Source organism: Psammomys obesus, unplaced genomic scaffold (genome assembly GCF_907164565.1).
Source record: "Psammomys obesus unplaced genomic scaffold, mPsaObe1.curated_primary_1811, whole genome shotgun sequence".
Classification (NCBI taxonomy): Eukaryota; Metazoa; Chordata; class Mammalia; order Rodentia; family Muridae; genus Psammomys; species Psammomys obesus.
In genome coordinates this window covers 13,001,610-13,011,470 of record NW_026596039.1, presented here as the reverse complement: position 1 = coordinate 13,011,470, position 9,861 = coordinate 13,001,610, and positions in this window count along the sequence as shown.

The following is a 9,861-nucleotide window of genomic DNA, read 5'->3' as shown; positions in this document are numbered from 1 at the left end:
AGAAAGACGTTTATAGGGAAGAAGGATGGGAAACAGAGGTGTGGCGTGGGGAGTAAAAGGATTTGGGCAAAAGTAACTATAATACACATATACATGTAACATTGCTCAAGAACAAATTAGTAAAAAGAAGCTATTGGTTCTCCTTCACAAGAAAGGTTTTAGTTAATGTCAGAATGCAGGACAGCTAAGGAGAGGAAACTATTTAGAATAATGGTGAGTGTTGGCCCTTTGACTTATATTGGTGTCTTACTTTGGGTTTTATTGCTGAAGAGACACCATGACCATGACCATGGAAACTCTTATAAAGGAAGACATCTAATTGGGGCTACAATTCAGAGGTTTGCCATTGTCAACATGGTGGGATTTATGGTAGCATTGCAGGCAAACAGTGCTGGATAAGGAGCTGAGAGTTCTACATGTGAATAGCAGGCAGCATGAAGAGAAGTGACAATGAGTCTGCTGTGAGCATCTGAAGCCTCAAAGCCCACCCACAGTGATACATTTTCTCCATAGCAAGGCTACACCTCCTGATAGTGTTACTCTCTGTGGAACTATGGGGTCCATTTTCATTCAAACCATTACAGTTGATGAATTTTCATGTACTGATTGAGTTCACTGAGAAGCTGGATTTGGAAGTGAGGCTGGCTCCTTCCCCATTTCAGACCCAAGTATGCTTGTCTTACAGTGTCTTCTAAGGTCCCTTGTCTTGAGATGGGCTGCCTGGTGTTAACTCTGACAGGGAAGAGAATATCAAATCACCCCAAGAGTAAAGACATTGTGCCCTTGAGAACAGCTAGAAGGTAAAGCATTTCCAACAAAGGTTACTATTGTTTATCCATTGCTATAAAACTGCCTGTGGAGAGAAAGAGAAGCCAAAAGTTTAGCCATGGGAAAGTCGTCCACAGGGAGAAAGAGCCTAATCAGTAAGCCCAGATCACCATCTCAATTTCTCTAGTTAGTTTCTGCTTACTGTTTTGAGCACCCAATTCAATGATGTAAATTCTGTCTGCTGCTGTTTGTGCTTTTTTTGGAAACCTCATCCAAAAGGACACCATGCTCTGTTAGACTTGCTCTACTGGAAACTCCAGATGGCTGGATTCACAGCATTTCCCCAGTTAGTCTCTGTTGGATGTCTATAAGCCTCCAAGTCTATGGTTAGCTTTCTTTTGTTAGTTGTTCTTTTGGTTGGAAATCTCACTCAAAGAAACAATGTTTTTCCCAGGTCTCTTCTCTCCACCAGGAACTCTAGCTGACTATCTAACTATGGTTTCCTTCTATCAATTTCTGCTGGATGTTTTGAGCAGCACCTAATTTGATCATGTTCTGGTTATCTATCTACCTACCTACTTATTTGTATATATATATAATCTCTTGTTTTTACTTTGGAGTACTATATACTTAAAAAACATACTCATTCAAAAATTGCCCTGTGGTTATTATAGATAATACTCCAGACTGTACAGATCTTGAGGTTTCTGCAGAGAAGTAAAAAGAACCAGAGACACAAATATACCTGGCAGAGCTTTCTGTCTGGACACTCTCTAAAACTCTTCTGGTAAGATCTCAGGGTCAACATCATTCCTTATTCCCTTCTACACTGCAACAGGTAGCAGATATGAGGTTATGGAGATTTGATATGGATAGGTATCTGGGCACCATAGAGTGCCAAAGCTTAGGAGGGAACCTCATATCCCAAGACCATTGTAGAAAATCTTCTGTGTATTCATCAGATCCCACAAACTCCAGAGATAACTCAATCAAAGAATATGTGTTGTTGTTATTTTTCCGTCATTGTCATTATAGCCACCAATTGTGAAAAACACTGGGCCCTAGACCCCATGTCTTGCATATATCATCTAATCTACAGCAATTTAGTTGCATTTTTATAGGTGGAGAGACTTGAGCCTGTGTGCATGGTTTTTGGCACCAGAAGTATGTGAAGAGGGTGTGGTACAGAAACTGCAGAGATGACTACTTTGTAGTATGGCTAAGGGGAAGGCTTTAACTGTTGATAAAAGAGAAAAATATTGAGACCACCAAATGCTATAAAACAGACTTGATATCTCTATGCTGTGTAGCCCATAGTCATGGCCAGTTAGCCACCAGGGATGGGATTTTGAGGGTGCAGCAGAATGAAAATAGTTTACATCTGTTGACCATTTACAACAGAGCTTCACCCATAGTAAGCATCATGCATGTGTGTGGCTTTTTAAGTAATAAGATGCCTTCTGAGATCATGGAAGATGCCTTTGTGCATTTATGCTGTCAGCAACCTAGAAAGAAAGAATAGGATGGAGTGAGACTCAGGAGTCCCTTAGCCTTCTATAGACCACTCAGCTCCTGACCTGATCCCATCTGGTAAGAAGAAAATAAGAGTCATCTCCAAGATGAGTCTCATGATAGAGATAAGAACTTTCAGAACTTTGGGAACCTCTGGGGAAGCCAGAAAGGGATTCTTCCAAAAGGGCCCTGGGATGTGCCAACCAGCACCCTTAGCCTCGGCTGTTACAGCTAGAGTTGTTTTGCACTGGGATTTCAGGAACTCCATCTTCCAGGTCTATATTATGCAAATTATTTGTGCCCAGATTCTTCAGAAACTACCAAGGCAGGCAAGCTGGAAATTGCTGAACTATTTAACTTTTTCTATCCATCTACAAAGCAAAAGTTGTCATTGCAAGTAATACAGGGCTTTTCTACAGCCCAAGAGCCTGCTAAGAAGAAAGGGACCACTTAGAGAGATGTGATTAACAGGTTATGCTTGCCCTGCAGGGTTTAAAAGCCAGTGCCTAGCCCATACCTTCTGAAGGGGCTGGTGAATCTCACATAGGTTATCCTTAGGGCTCTCAAGAAAGGGAATGACTTCTTCCTAGGCCTTGGGAGTTCAGTCACTTATTCTGACTGACCAAATGGTGGAGGATTTCGGGGGGAGGGGTGATCTTTGAATTTGACATTGGAGATGAACAATCGTGGAGCAAGGCCAAGTCAAAAACACAGGGGTGGAAAGTTATTTTAGGAATACAAAGCAGTTGAAGTGAAGATTAAAAGGCTGAAGGAAGATGAAAAGGCAACATACATTTTTGTTAGAAAAAAATAAGGTAACAAAAGTAGGAATATTTAATAAAATTACAGGTTCATGCCTGGGCATTATAAAACTCAGCATCTGAGAAAGAAAACAAAATAAATAAAACTACTATTCAGTTTCCTAGCTAAATCCCCTTTCTGGTGGGCACTGAACATTTAAGAGCAAGAGATGAGATTTACACAAATAAAGAAATGCTAATTCACAAAAATCAGTAGCCTTCCTATCTACAAACGACAGACTGAGAAAGAAATCATGGAAACAACACCTTTCACGATAGCTTCAAATAATATAAAATATCTTAGGGTAACTCTAACCAATTAAAGTGAAAACCTTCAACCAATTAAGTGAGTTTTGTATGACAAAACCTCCAAGTCTTTGAAGAAAAACATCAAGTAAGATATAAGAAGATGGAAAGATCTCCCCTGCTTATGGATCAATGGAATTAATATAGTAAAAATAGCCACCCCACCAAAAGCAATCTACATATTCACTGCAATCCCCAGTAAGATTACAACACAATTCTTCACAGAAATTGAAAGGATAATTTTCAACTTAATGTAAAGGCATGAAAAATCCAGGAGAGCTGAAACTATCATAAAAGAGGTTCTGGAGGTACCACCATCCCCAGTCTCAAATTACACTATAGTACTCTTACTACTTACTACAAAGTAATAGAAGCACCATGATATTAGTCCAAACCCAACACAGTTGTCAATGGAATTGAACTGAAGGTTCAGACATAAGTCCACACACCTATGGACACCTCATTTTTTATAAGGAAGCCAGAAACACACACTGGGGGGTGGGGGGTGGGTGGAAGATGGCATCTTTAGCAAGTGGTATTGGTCAAATGGAATTGCTGCTTGTAGAAGAATCCAAATAGAGCCATACCTGTGACCCTACACAAAGCTTAGCTTCAGATGTACCAAAGACCTCCACATAAGACCGGAAACACTGAATCTAATAGAAGAGAAAATAGGAAACAGTACTGAATTTATTCACACTTTCTGAACAGAAAGCTGAGAGCACAGGTACTAAAAACAAAAATTAATAAATGAAACTGAAAAGCAGAGGAAACTGTAATTCAGACAAAGCAGCAGGTTACAAAATGGGAAAAGATTTTTAGCAACTACACATCTAATATTTAAAATATATAAATAATTAAAAACCTTCACATCAAGAAAACAAACAACCTAATTAAAGAATGGGACACATATCTAAACAGAATTCTCAAAAGAGGAAACGCAAATGGCAAAAAAAATACTTAAAGAAATGTTCAACATCTTTGGTCATCAGGGAAATGCAAATCAAAACTACTTTGAGATTTTATCTTACAGTAGTCTAAATAGCCAAGATAAAGAAAACAAATGTCAGCCCAGGCTGGCGAGGATGCAGAGTAAGGGGAACACTTATCCATTGCTGTAGGAATGCCAACTTGTACAGCCAGTGTGGAAATCAGTATGGCAGTTCCTCGGGACATGGAGAATAGTTCTACTTCAAGATCCAGCTATACCACTCTTGAGACTATAACCAAAGGGTGCTTCATCGTACTATAGAGACACTTGTTTAACTATGTTCGTTGCTGCTCTACTCTTAAATAGCCAAAAATTGGAAACAGACTAAAATGTCCATTGATGAATGAATAGATAAAGAAAATGCGGTGCATTTACACAATAAAGTATTACTCAGCTGTTAAAAAGATCCAGAAAATTTGAACACAAGGGTCTTCCCAGAGACTCATACTCCAACCAAGTACCAGGCATGGAAATAACCTAGAACCCCTGCACAGATGTAACCCATGGCAGTTTAGTGTCCAAGTGGGTTCCCTAGTAATGGGAAGAGGGACTACCTCTGACATAATCTGATTGGCCTGCTCTTTGATCATGTCCCCGAGGGGGGAGCAGCCTTACCAGGTGACAGAAGATGACAATGCAGCCACTCCTGATGTGAGCTGATAGACTAAGATCAGAAGGAAGGAGAGGAGGACCTCCCTTATCAGTGGACTTGGGGAGGGGCATGTGCAAAGAAGGGGGTGGGGGTGGGACCGAGAGGGGAGGAGGGAAGGGATTATGGGGGGATACAAAGTAAATAAAGTGTAATTAATAAAATTAAAAATAAAATAAAATAAGATGAAATCATGAAATTCACAGGTAAATGGAATAGAGCTAGGAAAAAATCATCCTGAGTGAAGTAACCCAGACCCAAAAAGAGAAATATAGTATGTGTTTTCTTAAATGTGGATGTTAGCTGTTAAGTCTTCAATAAACAAGCTATAATTCATATAATGATAGAGGTTAGGTATAAAGTAAGGGCATAATGGGAAGGGATGAATCTCCCTGGGAAGGGAAAATAGAATAGTTAGTTACAGATGGTTGGGGTGCAGAAATAGGAGGATCAAATGGCAATATGAAAGGAAGAGGGGGTGAGGGAGGAAATACAGGGAGGGACCACTTTAGGAGTCATATAAAGTAGAACAAAAGTCAAATAAAGTAGAATCTTCCTAAATAGATACATATATTGAAGTGATCAAAATAAAATCACCACATAACGGAAGAGACAGAATCCCAAGTGGACATATCTCATTACTAAATGAATCCTTCAGTTCTAGAAATGGGTTACATCTAATCAAGTTGTTAGCTAAAGGGGTCTCATGAGAACCCCTATATTGTAAAGGCTATTATCCACAAACTGATGATGAGGCTCTTGTGCTGAAGACAATACCCACACAACTCATTGAACACAAAGAAGCAAGTTAGTGCCTACCTACAGCAGCTACACCTATGGACTTAAGGCCCAACCCATGAGATAGAACTCATTGCCAATACTACCTTGTGGCCAAGAACCTGAGGCCAGATAAGCCAGGGAACTAGAAGAAAACCAAATCCTGTTATGCTAACGAAATGCAGCCATAAAATGACTCCTAACTATCTTCTGCTATACCTTGCTCAGCTATCATCAGAGAGGTTCCCTCCTGCAGTAAATGGGATCAAATACAGAGACACACAGCTGGACAATGGGCAGAGAGGGAGAGACTTTGGAACACTCAGTCCTAAATGATATGTCGCCACCAAAACCCCTCAGGACTCAGGGAACCACAGAGAAGAAAAGGGGGGAAGACTGTAAGAGACATAGGGGATGGAAGACACCACAGAAACAAGCCTTTCTAGGTACACCAGAACCAACACATTAATGAACTCACAGAGACTGTGGGGCAGCATGTATAGGGCCTGCACAGGGCTGTACTAGCTGGAGTCTTAGCACAGAGAAGTGGTGACAAAGTTCTATCCCTAACCCAGAAATTGTCTCCTCTTGAAAACCACTGGCAAGTGAAAAATCAGTTCTCACTGTAGATACAAGCCGCTCAAGTGTGAAGGCCCCATACCCAGCAGGAGACGGTCAACACACACACACACACACACACACACACACAGAAAAAAAAAAAAAAAAAACAAGCTCAGTCGCATCTTTGGAGGCTCTTTGTCTCTTAATGTTTTTGGCAGAGCACTTTGTTTTTGTTTTTTACTTTGCAGGTCCTTTACATAGACAAGATGGCTTCCAGTTGTGGGTTCTTATGGGATTTTGGTGTGTATGAATGTGTGTATCTCTTTGTCTATATATGTTTCTCATGCTTTTGCTATGACTCTTTTTTCTTCCGTTTGTTTGTTTTGTACTGTTCTGGTTTTTTGTTTTGTTTTGTTTTGTTTTATCATAATTATTTAGATGTCTGTTTTCTAACAAGAGACAGAAAGTGTGTATTTGGGTGTGTGGAAGACCTCAGAAGAGTTGGGGGAGGAAAACTGTAATAAGAATATATTACATGAAAAACAAACTATTATTTTTAATTTAATTTAAATATTAAATAGTTTATTAACTCTGTATCCCAGCTGTAGCCCCCTTCCTCATTCCCTCCCAATCCCATCCCCCTTCCTCATCTCCTCCATGCCTCTCTCCAAGTCCACTGATAAGGGAGGTCCTCCTCCCCTTCCCTCTGACCCTAGCCTATCAGGTCTAGTCTATCAGCCTCATCAGGACTGGCTGCATTGTCTTCTTCTGTTGCCTGATAGGGCTGCTCCCCCCTCAAGGGGAGGCAATTAAAGAGCAAGCCACTGAGTTCATGTCAGAGACAGTCCCTGTTTCCCTTACTAGGGTACGCACTTGGAGACTGAGCTGCCATGGACTACATCTGTGCAGGGGTTCTAGGTTATCTCTATGCATGGTCCTTGGTTGGAGTATCAGTCTCAGAAAAGACCCCTGTGCCCAGATTTTTTAGTTCTGTTGCTCTCCTTGTGGAGCTCTTGTCCTCTCCAGGTCTTACTATTTTCCCCTTCTTTCATAAGATTCCCTGCACTCTGCCAGAAGCTTGGCTATGAGCCTCAGCATCTGCTTTGATACCCTGCTGGGTAGAGTCTTTCAGAGGCCTACTGTGGTAGGCTCCTGTCCTGTTCCATTTTCTCCTTCTTCCAATGTCCATCCCATTTGCCTTTCTGAATGATGATTGAGCATCTTACCCAGGGTCCTCCTTCTTGCTTAACTTCTTTAGATGTACAGATTTTAGTATGATTATCTTATATTATATGTCTAATATCCACTTATAAGTGAGTATATACCATGTATGTCTTTCTGCTTCTGGGATACCTCACTCAGGATGATCTTTTCTAGGTCCCACCATTTGCCTGCAAATTTCATGATTTCCTTGTTTTTTAATTGCTGAGTAGTATTCCATTGTGTAAATGTACCACAATTTCTGTATCCATTCATCAACTGAGGTATATTTCCAGCTTCTGGCTATTACGAATAAAGCTGCTGCGAACATGGTAGACCAAATGTCCCTGTTGTGTACTTCAGCATATTTTGGGTATATGCCTAGGAGTGGTATAGCTGGATCTTAAAATAACACCATTCCTAATTGTCTGAGAAAGTGCCAGATTGATTTCCAAAGTGGTTGTCCAAGTTTACATTCCCACCAGCAATGGAGGAGGGTTTCCCTTTCTCCACATCATCTCCAGCATGTATTGAGTTTTTGATCTAGCCATTCTGACAGGTGGAAGGTAAAATATCAGGGAAAACAAACTATTTTCTAGGAGATTAAAAAAAATGAGCCCCAGGTGAATCCAGGGCTTACCTATCTAGGACTTAGATATCAGGTGATCAACAAGGATGGGCTCCTCCAGAGAATGCATCTGGAAACAGCAGCTTTGTTACAGCTTACATGAGAAGGGTTGTGGAAGGTGGGGTAGGCAGCCAACTGCAGTTGTCTTTCCCATCATCCCTTTCACCCAGGCAGGACCACATCATACACAGCGCAGAGAGGATGAGCTGTCAGTGTTCTTTACGTGTACATCGTGATGTCCTGAAAACATTATCCTGTAATGAGCTCAGTGCTTCCTTACTCCCTAACCCAAACAAGGTCTTCATACCTTCACGAGCTATCCAGAAGCCCTTTCCCTTTAGCTCAGATGTAGGACTCTGGTCACTCGTGTCTTCAGATGATTGAGAATGTGTCACCTTCTCCACTTCATGAGCCACAAAAAAGACTAAGAATATATTAAACCTCAAATTGGTAAATGAAAGGAATAATAAATACCAGAGTGGAAATAAGTTAAACAGACCAAGAACGAACACACACACACACACACACACACAAAGGTGAATGAACTAAAAACCTGTGCTTCAGAAAGACCAAAGAGACAATCACTTAGAGCAGAGAAGAAGGATAAAGAAAACTCAAAATCACAAACGGAGAGGGTGAAATAGAGCTCACACCACAGACATATGAAATATCCTTACAGGTTGCCCTATGCTCCGTTTTTCTCATTTATATTTTTAAGAGAATTTTATATGAATACTGTATTTTCATCATTTCCCCTTTCTCTCCTCCCTCCAACTCCTTCCATGCCTGTCCCCCACTCCTCCTCAAAATTTATGGCCTGTAGCCTGTCATCTAGAGAAAGGGAATTGGGGTTACTCTATTTGTAACTTTGATTCCCTCTCCGTGGTTAGCTTTGCCTGACCACACACTTGTCTGCTCCTGGCACCTTTCATGCTGAGGTGCATAGCTTCAGATGAAAACCCTGTAAAATACTGATCTATAACAAGCTGACCTCTCTCTTCCCATCAAACCCTTTCATGCCATGCTTTTTTTTTTCTTAAATTGTGCATAAATGTACATAAATACTGGTTGTTCAAGTGACTCTGGTATCTGGAAACAGTTATATAGCAGAATAATGTGCATGACTTACAACAATGACTCCAGTAAAGATTAATGATGAAGGCAGTAAATCAGAAACTAATTAATCAAATAAATAAGACTACAACTTTTTCAAAATCACTAAGCGAGACCCCTGGAAAACTGTTACTGACTGGAAGGATGGGGGGTGACTGCCTTCTCAGGTCTCCATTTTTGCCACATGGCTTCACTTTGTGCCACGTGGTCTCTCCTTGTTTCATATGTCCAGGGTCCTTCACAGAGAATCCTGGGGCAGAAGCCCAGACACAAAGCACCAAGAGAAGCTATCCATGGAACACAGTAACAGGAAAAGCCATCGGTCAACAAGATTTTCTCCCGCTCTTCAAGCCCCCACTTCCCTGGAAAACAAACCCACCAATCACATGCATGCTCCACTGTGAAAATTGCCTGACACAGTAGGGACAGCTTTTCCCTCCTCCTGCAACAGATCAGTTTGCAAGTTCAACACTTCTCCAAGTTTCGTCCTCCAATGACAGCATCTGACCAGGCTGAGAGCTATGAGGGATTAATTAGATAAGAAATAAAACACTTC